Genomic DNA, 17,010 nt, shown 5'->3' with positions numbered 1-17,010 from the left:
CTTTGGATGGCTGCATTTGCAACTGAGCAGGCTGATGGAAATACCAGAGTCCTCTGTCTAGGCAGGCAGGCCAAGCAGCTAAAGCCAAAGACTCCCTGAGAACGGGGAAGGTTAACCTGAGCTGTCAGGAGTGGAGGCTTGGCCCATAGGGTAGGGTTACCATATTGGAACTTTCAAAAAACAGGACACTCCATGGGGGGGAAGTGGTAGCCCTGCCCCCTATCCACACCCTCCCATTTCCTGCCCTCTGACTGTCCCCCACAGAACCCCCAACCCATCCAACCCCCCCTGCTCCTTGTTCCCTGATCGCCCTCTCCCGGGACCCTGGCCTCTAACCACCTCCCGGGACCTCACCCCCTATCTATGCCTCCCTTCTTGTTGTCCCTGACTACCCCCTACCCTAACTGCCCCCCTAGAACTCCACCCCCTACCTGTCCCCTGACTGCCCCGACCCCTAGCCACACCTCTGCCCCAACAGACCCCTGGGTCTCCCACAGCTATCCAACCTCTCCCTGTCCCCTGACTGCCCCCCCCCAGAACCTGCAACCCATTTAACCCCACCTTCTCCCTGCCCCTGACTGCCCTGTCGAATCCCTGATCCATCCAACCCTCCTGCTCCCTGTCCCCTGACTGCCCGAACCCCTCTCCACAGCCCTGTCCCCTGACAGGCTCCCCCCAGAACCCCTGACCATCCAACCCCCCATGCTCCCTGTCCCCTGACTGTCTGGGACCCCATGCCCTTTCTCCAACCCCCCGCCCTCCTTACCATGCTGCTCAGAGCAGTGTGTCTGGTGTGTGGAGCCAGACACGGTGCCACGCTCCCTCACAGAGCGTGCAGCCCCACCTCCCCAGAGCACTGCTGGAGCAGTGCGCTGAGGCTGCAGGGGAAGGGGGGAGCAGGTGAGGGGATCTGGCTGCTGGAGGCCCGGATACGAGCAGCTCAATCCAGCCTGGCTGCCGTGTCGGCTGCGTTATGCTTTGCATTGGGAGGGAAATCCCAGGAAGTTTTAGATTTTTATAAATTCCTCCCGGATGGCTATTTTAAAACCAAAAAGCCACACATGTCCAGGAAAATCTAGATGCATGTGTCATAAACAGATAAGTAAAAGTTAATAGAACAGAAGTACTTCATATCTCTTTTGCCTGTAAAGGGTTAACAAGATCAGTGAGCCTGGCTGTCACCTGACCAAAGGACCAATCAGGGGATAGGATACTTTTAAACCTTGAGGAAGAGAAGTTTTTGTGTGTGCTGTTAGTGTTTGGTTGTTGTTCTCTCTGGGTTCTGAGAATGACCAGACGTGCAACCAGGTTTCTCTCCAATCTCCCTGATACAGGTTCTTATAGATTCAAAATAGTAAGTACTAGGTGATAAGGTGAGTTAGGCTTCTGTTTATTTTGTTTATTTGCAAATGTGTATTTGGCTGGAAGGAGTTCAAATGTGTATTTTGCTGAAAGGATTTAATTTGTACTTGTATACTGAGGCTGGGAGGGTATTCCCAGTGTCTATAGCTGAAAGACCCTGTAACATAGTCCATCTTAAATTTGCAAAGATAATCTTTACTGTTTTTTCTTTCTTTAATTAAAAGCTTTTCTTGTTTAAGAACCTGATTTTTTTTTTATTCTGGTGAGACCCCAGGGGACTGGGTCTGGATCCACCAGGGAATTGGTGGGGAGAAAGGAGGGAAGGGGGAGAGAAAGGTAAATTTCTCTCTGTGTTAGGATTACTTTCTCTCTCAGGGAGAGTCTGGGAGGGGGAGAGAGAAGGAGGGGAGAAGGTGAATTTTCCTCTCTGTTTTAAGATTCAAGGAGTTTGAATCACAGTAATCTTCCAGGGTAACCCAGGGAGGGGAAGTCTGGGAGAGGCAACGGTGAGGGAATGGGTTTACTTTCCTTGTGTTAAGATCCAGAGGGACTGGGTCTTGGGAGTCCCCGGGCAAGGTTTTGGGGGGACCAGAGTGTACCAGGCACTGGAATTCCTGGTTTGTGGCATTGCTACAAGTACTAAGCTGGTAATTGAGCTTAGAGGAATTCATGCTGGTACCCCATCTTTTGGATGCTAAGGTTCAGAGTGGGGGATTATACCATGACAGCATGGTAACCCTACCACGGGGACTCCAGGATCTGCAGCTGTTGCCACTTATATGGTGAATCCTCCAACTCATCACCAAACAGCTCTTCCACATTCTGCAAACTGGCCTCACTGACTGACTATGTAGGAGAACAGAAGCCCTTTGTTAGAGCAGGAGAGTCTCTTCAATGCTGCACTCTTTGCATGGCTTTCAGAGGTCACCATCAAACACGACTACCCTGCCCCAAGGAGTCTCTCAAGGAGCTTCCTGCACAGTCACTTGGCACCCACTAGGAATGGTCTCTGACAGTGGCATTGCAGAGGGAGCTTAGCAGACCGTCCATTCTATGACTTCCTGAATTGCTGCCAGGACTGATTCTAAGAGAAGAGCAGATTTCTCCTCTGTGCTAGGGAGATTCCCATTGGAAAAGCAGCTGTGGTGGGGGAGGGGGCAATACAAGCACTACCCTTGAACCCTTGAATAGCAGCAACCAGGACTCTGGGAGCCAGGGGATTGGTGTGTCTTGCTGGGAGAGCAGGGCTGGAGAGCAGAAAAAGGCATTGGAGGAATTGTAAAAAGTCAGCCGTGGGGCAGCCAGACCTAGTGGTCAGAGGCAGAGTCCACCCTCAGAAGACAGGAGTCGAGAGTCAGCTTGGTCAGGATACTGGAAGAGCAGAAGCGAAAGACCAAATTGTGTCCAGACCCTCAAATCAGATGAGTCTCAGCGAGTCAGGATGCCAGGAAATCAAGCCTGGGGAGTGGGAGCAGGAACAGCTAACACATGGTCCAGAAGACAGGGGAACTCGAGTGTTCAGACAGCTTCTTGTTCCTGCTATTGTTTTGAGGAGGTCCTGGGGGGCTGATTAGCTGCTCTGGGACTCTGCCAATAGGCCTCAGGGATGGAGCCTCAAACTGGGTCTGGACTTCAGAAGTTCTAGATAAGCAGTTTTTAGTAGGCTTCCAGGTGGCCTGCTGGAGTGTGGCTCCTGCCATGAACCCTGCAGACCCATGGGTCATGACAGTGACTGATTTCTCCCTGCTCAAACCTCCTGGAGGAAACAGTCTCCAGGATCCCGAACACATCATCTGAGAATAAAAAAACAAAGTCATGATGACAACTACCCTATGTAACAGGGGCCCCCTCTTTCTTGCAACAGCCCCAAGTGCCCAGAAGAGTGAATGGTTCTTACCTCCAGGAGATGCATGGGATCTTCCATCTAAGCCTCAGTGGGACCCATGTTGCTTGGTTTGACAGGATGAGATCATCTCTCCCCACTGCTCTCTGAGCTGGGCTGGCTGCAGCACACATCTGTGTAAGACGCTGGGACAGAGACTGGAAGAGAGATGTTACAATCAGGGTCCAGGCACCCCAGAAGGAGAACAGAGGGTCTGAAACCAAAAGGCTAAGCAATCAAATCCCTGGATTTGACAGAGAATTTTTGTACCTTACAGGTACATCAAATAAGGTCTCTTAGGAAAGCTGAGGTGTTAGTCTGGAAACTGCTAAGGCCATGATGGTGACTTTTAAGATTCAGTTTGAGTCACTACAAAGTGTGTTTTTGTTTTCTTTGTCTGTTTGAAATTTGTCTCTTTCTCTTGCTTAGTATCACTTAAATCTCTTCTTTCTTACTATGCTTCCCAAAGCACCTTTGTGTTGTGTGTTTGAGTGAAGTGTGAGTCTCCAGCCTATCTAACAGGCTGAGCTGTGCCCTGTTTCTTTGAAGGTAGCGAATAATTTCGGAGTGGTGCTGGGCACAGAGTCCAGGGACAGTTCACCAGTCATCTCCTGTGAAGCCCAAAGAGAACAAAGGAGCAGGAGAGATTCAGGCCCCACTGATCCATGGGAACTTCCCATAGAAGAGGCTACACAGTGCTCCAGACACAGCCAGCAGGATCCCTCCCGCAAGCTGGGCCATGTCCTTCCCCTCCCAGCCCCACAGCTTCTTCCCCACCCCAGCCTCAGTAACCCCTCGCATCTCCCTGGTCTCCCTACCCACTCTCCAATACCAGGATGTTTCTATAATGGAAGCAGCTTTGTACCAGAGTTCACTCACCGCTAGATTCTGGCCAGGCCTCATGTCACAGCTTTCTAGCTGGGCTACCAACTCTGTTCGGGATAGTCACTCTTGCAATTTGTTGGCTGAGAACTCAGCCCTCCAACCAGGTGACTGTCCTTTAGTCCACTCCTTCCTGGGTCACGCTCCTTCCAAACAAAGTCCAAAAATGTCTTGAACAGAAACAAGGCCTTCCAGCCTTGTAGGGAGCTATTCCTCAGTCTGATTTCGGCTTGCTCTGCCCTTCTTGGGTTTCTATGGTCTTCTAGGTCCCCTTCCTTAGGGACGGTGGGAGAACCCAGTCCTACCCTGGACTCCAGGTTTTGGCCCAGGGCCGTATACTGAACAGCTAGGTCTACTTCTGTACTTTTGCTGCTGTTTTCCCTTCTTTCCTCTCAGGTGGGGCTCACTTGGTCATCAGTTTGGCCTAGCTCCAGGCTTTGCAGCCACAGGCCAAGCCACAGGCCTGTGAAATACCCACCTCCTTAACATCTGGCCCAACCTGGGGGCAAGTTCAACTCTTGTCCAATCTTCATCCCTCACCATCTTGTCTCTCTCACCGGCTATGCACTCGTACAGCGTGGGCACACTGCATCTCCAGCTCCCCAGCCAGCTCGCTCACCAGAACTCAGAGGCCAACCTTCTCTTCTGCAGTATCTCCATGCTCTCCCTGCAGCCACTCATTCTCATTAAGAACTGCTTGCAGAGCCTTGTTCTGAAGCCACTAGCTTCTTCTGTAGCCTTTTTGCTACTCCCACTGCATCCCCCAAAACCTTTTCCATCAGGGTCTGAGCACCCACCACTGCTCAGCTCTTGAGCCTGATTCATCTCTGTGCCAACCATTTCATCCTTCACCTCCCTGCAGCACCTGACAGGTGTGTTGGAGGAGGGTCTGCAAGGTCCACGGCCATCCCTGCCATCTCCAGCTAGCCTGCCTCATGTGTGTTTGTCCAAGAGGACACTTTTTCCTTTCTTTCTACTCTTTTGGGGCCCTGGCCCCTCCTTTTGCCACTCAGCAATTTCCTATGCAGGCCAGGTCTTTTGATATGGCTGGCTTCTCTGCACCAAAACCATAGAACTTTTGTTCCCATCTTGGCTTTAGGCTATGCTTGTACACTTTCTCATGCCCTGCTCTCCTGGGCTAACTTTATCAGCACAGCTGCAGCATGCTCTCCGAGTCTTCTCTTTCTGTCCATGGGTGTAGCAGGTTGATTTCCCTTTGCAGGATCTCTCACATGTATTGCTCCTGCTCCCTTAAGATTACCAGCTGCATCTGTAGCTCTGCCTGCTCTTCCTTTGGTTTCTGTTGGGTTTCTAGGAGCTGCTGGAGAAACCCCGAGACCTGCTTTGGCTGCTTAACCAGTCCCTGGAACTTAAATGGGAAATCCCACGTGGGGAGATGGACCTTCCTTCAGTAACCAAGACTTCTATGAGCCCTCACGGATGACAGGGGGAATTCAGTCCTGCTGACTATGCCAAGAATCAATGAATCTACTCATTGTTAGGTGCCCTCTGGTCCTCCATCGAAGGGCACTCCAGCACCATGGCAGTCTCTCTGCCTGGTAATTTGGCCCTCTGGCCTGCTCACCACCTTTAGTTCATGCTTCTGGGGCTCAGCTTGTCACACACTGAAAGTCCAAAGAGGTCTTCCCAGAGAAAAAAGTTCTTCTGCTCTCACTGGGCCTCTGGCTCAGCCTGCAGCTCCCTTGCTGGGCTTGGTAACCCTGTCTGGGTGCGTGTATTCCCCTTCTTTGGGGCCAGTAGAGAAACCCAGTCCCACCCTGACACTGGTAGCAGCCCAGGGCTCTGTACTCAAAAGCTAGGGCTGCTCTTTTCTCTTTGATGCAGGTTTCCCTGGGCACATCCTACCTCTCTTTTCAAGTTCCCTTCTAGGCTTTCCTTGCTGCTTTCAACTTCCTACCTAGTTCTCATGCCAGTTCATAGCTCAGCTAAGCTTGATCACTGCTGAAGTCTGGTTCTTTTGGGGCCAATACATGGTCCCTCTGAGGTAGGACTCTTTCTGTAATCAGTTTGGCTAAGCCCCAGGCTCTGCAGCCCAGGGGAAAGCACTCTCCTTTCCCTGTTATAGACCTATGCTGCCCAGGCCTGCGTGCTCTTATTGGGTTGAGGTGAGTCTTGCCCACATGCTCAGGGCTTAGCTGATCGCCATATTTGGGGTCAGTAAGAAATTTTCCTCCAGGGCAGATTGGCAGAGTCCCCTGGGGGTTTTCACCTTCCTCTGCAGTATAGGGCACGAGTCACTTGCTGGAGGCTTCTCTGCACCTTCAAATCTTTAAACCGTTATTTGAGGACTTCAATAGTCCAGACATAGGTTAGGGGTTTATTACAAGAGTGGGTGGGTGAGATTCTGTGGCCTGTATTGTGCAGGAGGTCAGATTAGACGATCTGAAATGGTTCCCTCTGACTTTAAAGTCTAGGTGTCCATGAGTTCTGACCTCTCCAGTTCAGACCTGGCTTCCAGAGGAGCTAAGTTCACAAAGGCTCGACTGGCTGTAGTTGGAGTTTTGCTGGTTCTGCTGACTCTGACATTCATCATTCAGAGGCTGACAGGTTTGTTGAGGGGATGGGGAAACCCCATTGCTGATCAGAAGGAGGTCAGAGTCAGATCTCTAGGAGCTGAAGGTTCATTTGTCCTGCTGCAGGAAGTGGAGCTGGAGAGCGGAGATGTTGTTATGTGAATCAGACTGCATGATGGAGTTGGAGCCTGAGGAACGGGAGCCTTCTCCCAGAAATGCTCCCGGGAGAACAGGTTTGAGGACATCTCTGGGGAGCCTCTTGCTAGGAAAAAGAAGAGTGGCACATTGACGGCAATGTCTCTGTCCCAGGGATGGGGGAAGCTCCCAGCCAGGCTATGCAGCAGGGATCCCATTTCTCCCCCAGGAGACCCATATGCCCAAAGAAGTCAATGGCTCTTACCTCCATGAGGGAGCGAGGTCTTCCCTCTCAGCCTCTTTGAGAACTAGCACTGCTTGGTTTCATAGGACAAGGTGACCGGTCCCCACGGCTCCATGAGGTGGCTCAGCTTCTGACTGCACCCATCTTGGAGGCTGTCACACACCCCAGGACCTAGAAGACAGGTTCCTATTCATGTCACCCTTTGAGAGCCCATAGAAGGGCCAAAGGAAGAATAAAGGGCAAGAGGTGAAGCAGGCCCTGAGCCTTTCTCCCATCCTCACCTCCTCAAATGTGGAGCTTCCTTAGCTTCAGTTGAGCAGTCAGTCTTAGCCCTGACACAAAGGTCCTTCTGCGCCATATGGGGCAGAGAGATCTCTGCTTGGGAGCACGGGGAATGGGATGGGAGTCAGAGCAAGGAAAGAGGGGAGGGGTATGGGAGTGAGAGGAAGAGCTCAAATCCCAGATGAAGGATGTTTGGGGTCAGAGGGAAGGACCCTGGTCCACAGAGAGGGGAGAGAGTTTCTGTCAGTGACAGGGGCTCCCATTTCTCCTTCCACTAGCCCCCCAGTTACAGTGAGACAGAGCAGTACCTGCAGCAGGGAGCAGGAGTTGCTGAACAGGGGAGGGGAACCTTTAAGGGCATCAGATGAGGCGCAGCCCTTGCAGCGCCTCGGGCACCTAGTGCAAGTGCCGGATGATGCGCAGCTGACACATCACCTTGGCTGTGACATCCTCCAGCTGCAGGGGAATGAGAACATGTCAGAGACTGAGACACTGCCTAGAAATCAGGGAGGATTAAGAGCACCTGGAACCAGCACCATTTCCACCCAGCAGCTTCTCATGTCTGAGTGGTGGATTCACCCTCCTGATCCCCAGGATGGAGGCTTGCTGTCCTCTCTAGTGACCTCCAGTGCCAACCCCCTTCCTTGTAGGGTTAGCTCCTGCCACCTCCCCCTCAGTGCCCCTGACAGCTGTTCCACCTCCATCTCACCTGGGGACACTGCTGAAGTTTATAGAACCCTCTCCACCACCCCTACCTCCATCTCCACCCAGGTAGGGCAGGGAGGGGGGCAGGAGGGATTCTGACAGCAGTGAAGTGGGATGTGGGGATGTGGAGAGGTTGAGACCTTTCCCCAAGTCACCCCAGTGACAAATGCTGAAGCCACAGGATGGCAGCCGTGGTGAACGGGGCAGGTCAGCAGCCCCTGCAGACTGAATCTTCCCATTCTCTCTAGAGCGGGTTCAGCGCTGCCAGCAGCAGGACAAGTTTCCCCCACCCATGTATCTCAGAACTGCCTGACCAGTCGCCATCACCCATCAGTCCTTGGCTTCCCAGGCTGCCAGTGATGGGAGCAGCTCCGGGTGGCGGCTCGGGTGATGTGGACACTAGGCCATGGGGAAATGGGTGCAGCTCTGTGGGGCAGGAAAGATTCACAGAGGGCACCTAGGGGACTCTCCTGCCCTTCCCAGGAGTGAGAGCAGAGCATCACATCCTAAGAACAGAAGTCCAGAAGTCCCCACTAGTCTCCTTGCTCTCAGACCAGTGAATGGTAATAGGATGGGAATGAGGCCTGGGCCCCGCCCCAATCTCCTGAGTCTAATGCAGCTGCTTACCTTGTCCCCCATCAGCTACTGGGCTTCGCCCAGGATGGAGTATGTGAGGAGCAGCCCAGCCTGGCTGACACGGAGCAGGAGGTCGTGGATTGCCAGCATTGCTGTCTGGAGGAATTATTTTCTCTGACCCTCAGAGAAGAATTTTCCAAAGACCTAAACCCAACAGGACATGAGGCTTTAGCAGATTGCCCAGAGCCAGCCTCCAAGTCCTGGAGATAGAATGGCCTCAGCGTCTGGTGCCCCAGAGGGAGAGTAAGAGAGCTGCTGTAACCAAGGCAGTTCATTCCCCAGGAGGCTTTCAGGGGCCCATGGCTCAGGGCAGCCCCTTTATTAAAAGGTGGCAGATGCTTAGGAACCAAAGCCTCCAGTGGCTGTTTCTGGAGGGCAATTGATCGCAGGGGCCATGATGGGCTGGAAATGGATCTCTAATGTGGGGAACAGGACTCACTCTGCTGTGTAGTGCACAGAGATGATAGGGGACCCCGTACTGCTTCCAGCAGAGAGATCTCCTGCACATCAGTGTCTAGAGGAGTGTGAGGGAGGGGATTGGAGCTGACAGACCAAAGGTCTATTCCCCCCAAATTAGTGATTTCTCTAGTAGCTGGGTAAGGCCACTGCAGCTCCTTGGTTTCTTTTAAAAAGAATCCAATCTGCAACCTGACAAGGATAAGGAGACTCATGTCCCTGTCCCCATCACAGACCCTCCTAAGAAACTTTTTTCTTCTGCTGCAGCAATTCAGCTTGTGGGAGGCAGGACAAACTCGCACAGTCTCTCTCACGTGGCGTCTATAGAGCAGCACTCTGTAGATGCATAGGAACATAAGAACGGCCGTACCGGGTCAGACCAAAGGTCCATCTAGCTCAGTATATGTCTACAGACAGTGTCCAATGCCAGGTGCCCCAGAGGGTGTAAACCTAACAGGCAGTGATCAAGTGATCTCTCTCCTGTCATCCGTCTCCATCCTCTGACAAACAGAGGCTAGGGACATCATTTCTTACCCATCCTGGCTAATAGCCATTTATGGACTTAACCACCATAAATTAATCCAGTTCCCTTTTAAACGCTGTTATAGTCCTAGCCTTTACAACCTCCTCAGGCAAGGAGTTCCACAAGTTGACTGTGCGCTGCGTGAAGAAGAACTTCCTTTTATTTGTTTTAAACCTGCTGCCTATTAATTTCATTTGGTGACCCCTAGTTCTTGTATTATGGGAATAAGTAAATAACTTTTCCTATCCACAATGACTCCAAGATCTTTTTCCTGACTTGTTGTAGCTAAATTAGCTCCCATCATATTGTGTATATATAGTTGGGGCTATTTTTTCCAATGTGCATTACTTTACATTTATCCACATTAAATTTCATTTCCATTTTGTTGCCCAATCATTTACTTTTGTGAGATCTTTTTGAAGTTCTTCACAGTCTGCTTTGGTCTTAACTATCTTGAGCAGTTTAGTATCATCTGCGAACTTTGCCACCTCACTCTTTACCCCTTTCTCCAGATCATTTATGAATACATTGAATAAGATTGGTCCTAGGACTGACCCTTGAGGAACACCACTAGTTATCCCTCTCCAATCTGAGAATTTACCATTATTTCCTACCCTTTGTTCTCTGTCTTTTAACCAGTTCTCAGTCCATGAAAGGACCTTCCCTTTTATCCCATGACAGCTTAATTTACCTAACAGCCTTTGGTGAGGGACCTTGTCAAAGGCTTTCTGGAAATTTGGATGTCCACTGGATCCCCCTTGTCCACATGTTTATTGACCCCTTCAATACATTAATAAGACACGATTTCCCTTTTCAGAAACCATGTTGACTATTGCTCAACAGTTTGTTTTTCTATTTGTCTGACAATTTTATTCTTAACTATTGTTTCATCTAATTTGCCCAGTACTGACGTTAGATTTACCGGACTGTAATTGCCAGGATCACCTCTAGAGCCCTTTTTAAATATTGGTGTTACATTAGCTAACTTCCAGTCATTGGGTACCGAAGATGATTTAAAGGACAGGTTACAAGCCTTAGTTAATAATTCTGCAACTTCACATTTGAGTTCTTTCAGAACTCTTGGGTGAATGCCATCTGGTCCCGGTGACTTGTTAATGTTGAGTTTATCAATTAATTCCAAAACCTCCTCTAGTGACACTTCAATCTGTGACAGTTCCTCAGATTTGTCACCTACAAAATCCTGCTCAGGTTTGGGAATCTCCCTAACATCCTCAGCCGTGAAGACTGAAGCAAAGAATCCATTTAGTTTCTCCATAATGATTATATCGTCTTTAAGCGCTCCTTTTGTATCTCTATCATCAAGAGGCCCCACTGGTTGTTTAGCAGGCTTTCTGCTTCTGATGTACTTAAAAAATATTTTATTACCTTTGGAGATTTTGGGTAGCCGTTCTTCAAACTCCTCTTTGGCTTTTCTTATTACACTCTTGCACTTAAGCTGGCAGTGTTATGGTCCTTTCTATTTGCCTCACTAGGATTTGACTTCCACTTTTTAAAGGAAGTCTTTTTATCTCTCACTGCTTCTTTTACATGGTTGTTAAGCCATGGTGGCTCTTTTTTAGTTCTTTCACTGTGTTTCTTAATTTGGGGTCTACATTGAAGTTGGGCCTGTATTATGGTGTCTTTTAAAAAGCGCCCATGCAGCTTGCAGGGATTTCACTTTAGTTACTGTGCCATTTAACTTCTGTTTAACTAACCCCCTCATTTTTTGCATAGTTCCCCCTTTTGAAATTAAATGGCACAGTGTTGGGCTGTGGAGATGTTCTTCTCACCACAGGGTTGTTGAATGCTATTGTATCATGGTCACTATTTCCAAGCAGTCCTGCTATAGTTACCTCTTGGACCAGCTCCTGTGCTCCACTCAGGGTTAAATCTAGAGTTGCCTCTCCTCTTGTGGGTTCCCGTACCAGCTGCTCCATGAAGCAGTCATTTAAAGTATCGAGTATGCACTTGTAGATCCAGGAGCCATTTCAAGGCCTCCTCTGTGATGTTGTGGAAATCACCCATTTCACCTTTGACTCCAATCTGGGAGCACTGGGTTATGGTGTCTTCCAAGGTTTAGATGTTCTCCCCACAGCTGTGAGACGGGTGGTGGTGGGGGGTCTTTCATTTTCTTGTGCAGCAAGTAGCTGCAACTTGGGTCAGTGACAATGTGCTTCTTTGGAACAATGGCTGAGCTCCAGATAACTCTGCCATTCCCTGGCTGGGTCTGGAGACATGAGGGGGGTGCATGTGGTCCATATTAACTCTGGAGCTCACTCTGTCCCCTACCCAGGGCCCAGGTTGGGGCATTCTGCTTCCTGACTGGCAATGGAATTGGGCAAACCCCACCTCCCTTCTCTGCTTCTATAGGGTGCAGGGAATTAAACAAAGGTCTGATCAGGCAATAGTGACCGACTGACCCAGTGCTCTCCTCTCAGACACTTGGGGATAAGCCAGGGGGACAAGGAGCAGAGAGACACCCAGAGCCATAATCCTCTATTAACTCACCCATCCTGGGATTCTCCTTATGCCACGTAGCAATGGCTCCATGTAAGACACTCAAATCACAGCAACTAGCAAGGTTCCAATGTGGGACTTTTAGCACCAGCCTGTCCCACTGGGTGCTGGATGAGGAACTCTGAGCTGGAAATAAGGAGTGGGCTCTTGTCCTGTCTCCAGGAGGCATCCACTGCAGGGACCCCAGCCAGCCCCACTCCCTGAGCTGTCTCATGTCCTACCAGAGTGTCCTTACTTCCCCCACCCTGGCTGTGTTCTTATAGCCCAGGAGCCTGCTGTCCCGGGGCCAGTTGTGACACCAAAGATCTTCTGCCTCGTGTATGGTCAGCCCTGGAAGAGAGAGAGAGAGAGACACTTTGATCATTCTGGTTGCAGTTTCTGTGTCCTTGCAATCCCATTGGTGGCTGCACAGTGGAGTGGAGAAGAACAGAGGCAGAGAGAGACTTGTCCTCCATCTGGGATCAGGCTGAGAGAAATTGTCTGGGGTCCCATTATTCACCTGTGGTCACTCTCAGTCCCCTATTGGTTTCCGTATGCCAGCGGGTTCCTCACCCCTCTGTTGGAGCAGCAGCTGGTACAATCGGTAAGTCCCGTCCCTGGTCTGCTGGCTGATTTCCTTGTGTGGGTGGGTCACAGACAAACAGAGCCAGCGGAGCCACGTGGTGACCCATCCTAGGGAACTCTGCTGAGATCTAATGGAAGGGAGAGGAGAGAAGACTCCATCAGCAGTTTCCTGTCAGCTCCCTGTCCCTCCGGGGCCAGAAGGATCCTTCCCCTTATCCCCTCTGAAGGAGATACTGGGAGAGAGGAGCCTGAGATAGACCCTTCATTTGCTCTGCTGCCAAGGGAGCCAGGAGATGCTTTGGGATGCCAAGCAGGGGCTGGAGCATGATCCCCTTAAAGGCCCAGGGACACCACTTGACCAGAAAAGAAGAACTTGACTCAAGCCTATCTCATTCCCTGCTCTGTCTCTGCCTCCCCAAGAGGAACACTCTGAACCCACAGCCCCTGCAGCAGCAGCAGCAACAGATCCTACAGCCCGCTGGAGCCAGCCCACCTACACCTGGAGTCAGGAAGCTGGCCTCAGAGGTCACTTACGTCAAACTCAGGGAGGGTGACTGCATATCTGAGCAGGGTCGTGCTGCTCCTAATGACCCTGGCTCTCTCCTGGGACACCCTTGATACCATCCAGAGGTTGACATGCTGTGGAGAAAGGGGGCAGATCAGGATCAATGGGCAGTTGGTGCTTTGCAAATGAGCCCCACTCCCCATCCCTAGGGACCCGAGACATTATGTGCAGGGGGAATAGCTGAGTCATTGATCACAGAGCTTTAGAAGGGAATTCTTTCCCCCAGGACGTAGCTTGTATCTTGCAGGTCACAACTTGTCAGGGTCTCTCTAGATTGGGACAAGGTTTGGTTTTGGGGCTGGTCCCATCCTCCCAGAACTCCTGATTCCTGAACAGTTCACCAGAAAGGATGTTGAACCCTCACCCTTCCCTGCTATTAAAATCCTTGCTGGCATGAGAGCACAATCCCCCCAGGAATTTCAGAGCATAACCGAGAGAAGGGCTGATTCCCTGGGGTCCTCCCATTTCTCTAGGAAGGAGCATGTGCCTCTTCTCTGACAACGATCTCCGGAATCTCATGGTGGCGGTGTTTGTGGGGGGCGGAGCGTGGGAAGGGTGTGTTTTCAGACTCTCACTCCCCAAGACAACCAGGGGCCCTGTGGTTAGTGCTCAACAGAACCAGGCAGAGCTCTGGCTTGAAGTCACTGCTCCTTCCTCTGTCCCTCAAGAAAGCAGGACCTGACACTGCATTGCACTGACCTCCCCAATAAGGACACCCCACTGGGGACCCAGCTAGGAAGACAGAGTAGAAAATGGATCTTCCAGTCTCTGCTTACCAGTCCCCCAAAGAGTTAAGGTAAAATTGGTTCCCATCCCTCCTTATGGGGCTCACCTCCAAGATGCAGTGGAGCCTGTCTGCGTCTGGGGACTCTGCCAGCAGGTGCCCCAGCATGGCATGAAGGGGCTCTGGCATGACTTTGTGCAGAGCCTGTAAAGCCTGGGTCAGAGTTAGGGAAACTGGGCCTACAACTGCCACAGGATGGGAAGAGCAGCAAAGAGTCCTGTGGCACCTTATAGACTAACAGACGTTTTGGAGCATGAGCTTTCGTGGGTGAATACCCACTTCTTCAGATGCATGTGGTGGAAATATCCAGGATGGGAAGAGGGGTCTCTAAGAAGCACTGTGGAGACTCTCAAACACATATCCTGGCCTCTCTCATTCACATCCCAGTGCAGGCAATTAGCAAGGATTGATGACACCTGGATCTTTGATCCATGAGCTTAGCAGGTCTCTGCAGAGGTCCTTGTAGGCAGAAGAGTATGAAACAGTCAAGTTGCTATGGATGGAAGCTGGGCTGCTGGGCAAAACATGGCATAAGAAAGAAAGAAAGAAATCCCCAGGGAGGGGTAATCCTCTGGAGGGAAGGGTCCAATTCTGCAGCTTGTTCCATCTCTGCCTACCCCACCCCTAAAGCTGGCAAGAGAGAGGAGCTGGTATTAGACTGTACAGTATGGGGGTGGGACTGTAGCCAACATGGACATGAATCCACAGGGATATAGGCACAGGCTGGCGAGAATGGAAATTGAGGCCCTGAGCTAGGGAATGACAAGGCCAAGGTGTCAAACAGACAGTGGCAGGACAGGAATAGCACCTGTTCCCTGGAGCCTGCTGCCCCTCCTGTATCTGAGCCCGGGAGTGAGCCCCTCCCCAAGGCCCCTGAAATGATAGTGGAGCGAAAAGAACAGCCCAGCCAGGAGAGAGTGAACCTTCCCACCCCACCAACTGTGCCAGAGGAGCCACTCCTGGCAGGTGACCTGGGAGTGGGAGGGACAGTGACTCCCAGCCTTGGGTCTGAGCAGCACTGGTGTTAGGGGAGCCAGCGGTGGGAAGGAGGGGGCTGTCTCGGTACCTGAGGTTGCCCACTGCAACCAGGGAGTTGGCGAGGATGGTGCTGGGTGGAGAGTCTTTAGGAAGCTCCTCAATGAGCTCCTGTGAGACATGAAGGAGACAAAGGAGCGTGAGAGGTTTGGGCCCTACTGACACCTCCCAATGAGGAGATTACACAGCCAGTGCCCCACATGGCCAGCAGGATCCCCCAGTATCTCCTGCTCCTCCGATTTCTTCCTGCCCATCAAACTTATCCCCCTTCCAGGATTCCTGCCCAGCCCAGTCCCAATCCCCTTCTTTCCTCTTCCCTGTCAAAACTGCCCCCATTCAGCACCATCCCAAATACCGAGCTGGGACCATGTCATTCCTTGTCCCCCAGTCTCACCTGCCCTCCAGCCACACAATTCCCCCACTGCCCAAACTCACAATTACTCCCTTCTCTTCTCTCCAGCCTTCAGCCCCAACCATCCCTGCCCTCTGCTGCCCCCTCCAACACCACCCAGCCCAGCGATACCCCTGCCAATCCCATGTCTCTCTCCTCCCTCCAGCTGCCATATGATGTATCTCACTCACCACAATCCTTTCCACCACAGCCGCCTTGCAGCAGCGCAGTTCCAGCGTGTTCTGCCTTCTGTACTGTGCAGCAAGACACACGCGTTACATGGCCTGCAGGAACATGAGCTGCTGCCCCTCATCCTGTACCCACCACGAGTGGGGTATAGCAAGAGAGAACCTATTAGCTAGGCACCTTCCTGTCCCACCCACACCAGCTCCAGGGATCAGGCCTCAATGAGGGATTGTGGGGACCCGCCTATTGTCCAAATCCCCCACCACTCCTACACAAGCAGGATCAGGAACTGGGACAGTGCCTGTGGATGGAGGAGACCTCGGCTGTTGTGGGACAAACACCCCCATCTTGGGGGTCCCACACCATGGATGTAAAAGAGCCCCATTAGGGGTGGTGGCTCATCAGGGACAAGACCCTTGGTAGGGAGTGGGGATGCTGGGAAGGGACAGGATAATCTTGGTTCCAGCCCAGGTGAGGAACATTTGTACCTTTTCTCTGCACTGGAGCTGCTCTCTGATGACCTTGAGAGCAGCTTCATCTGTGGACATGGCCGGCCATTCCTCCTCCTCTGAATCCCTGGGACTCCCTGCACCAGGGAGAGAAGGGAACAGGGTGATGCCTGCTGCCTTTTGGAGGAAGGACAGGGGTGTGGTGGGGAGAGCAGGATTAAAGACCCCCTTTCCCATCTGAGGCACCCAGGGCAGATCGGGCTCCACACCTCCCTCTCAGGGATGCCTTCAGTCCCCAACAACTTCAGAAGCCCAGAGCAGAGAGCCCTCCTCCACTGTCCAGGACTCCATGGGAGGTGCCTACTCCCCCAGCCCCGGAGCATCAAGGGACAAAGTGGCAGCAGCTCTTGATGCCCCTCAGCCCCAGTTCCCCTTGCTGCAGGGGCAGCTGTGTGACTGCTGCTGGTGTCAGTGGGGTACACATGGCTCAGGCCAGACACCTGGGCTGGAGACCCCACCCCACCCCGCCATATCACTGGAAGAGTGTCTGGGTCCAGGGTGTTCACATCCCCGTCCTCACCCCTCCCGGAGCCCAGCCTGGCTCCTCACCTGGAACAAAGCTCCTTCCCGGTGAGGCAAGGAAGTGCTATCATCCCCCTCTGTAGCATGGGGAAATTGAGGCACAGACTAAGTGACTTGCCCAAGGTTAGTCTGGTGCAGGGCAGAGAAGTGAGTCAGGATCTCCCAAGTCCCAGGCTAGCGCTCTAACCCTTGCACCAGCCTCCCTCTATGACATGAAAGATCTGGTTAAATAAAAGTTGAGGGGTAGGTGGATGCTAGTGAGAGAAATCGGCCAGCTTGAGTGAAACACTCGGTTC

The 17,010-nt window shown here is 51.8% G+C and overlaps 2 protein-coding genes across 2 annotated transcripts in view; both read right to left on the bottom strand.

Moving 5' to 3' along the window:
- The window catches only part of LOC127051488 (cilia- and flagella-associated protein 251-like), a 118,077-nt gene that overhangs the window by 15,959 nt on the left and 85,108 nt on the right, over positions 1 to 17,010 (bottom strand). The gene's annotated exons all lie outside the window — the stretch shown is intronic.
- LOC127052538 (zinc finger protein 239-like) overlaps positions 1 to 17,010 on the bottom strand; it is a 232,021-nt gene that overhangs the window by 163,255 nt on the left and 51,756 nt on the right. The gene's annotated exons all lie outside the window — the stretch shown is intronic.

The sequence above is a fragment of the Gopherus flavomarginatus genome, chromosome 5 (assembly GCF_025201925.1).
Source record: "Gopherus flavomarginatus isolate rGopFla2 chromosome 5, rGopFla2.mat.asm, whole genome shotgun sequence".
In the NCBI taxonomy this organism is placed as follows: domain Eukaryota; kingdom Metazoa; phylum Chordata; order Testudines; family Testudinidae; genus Gopherus; species Gopherus flavomarginatus.
The sequence above is the reverse complement of the archived record's forward strand: the minus strand, read 5'-3'. Positions and strand labels throughout refer to the sequence as shown.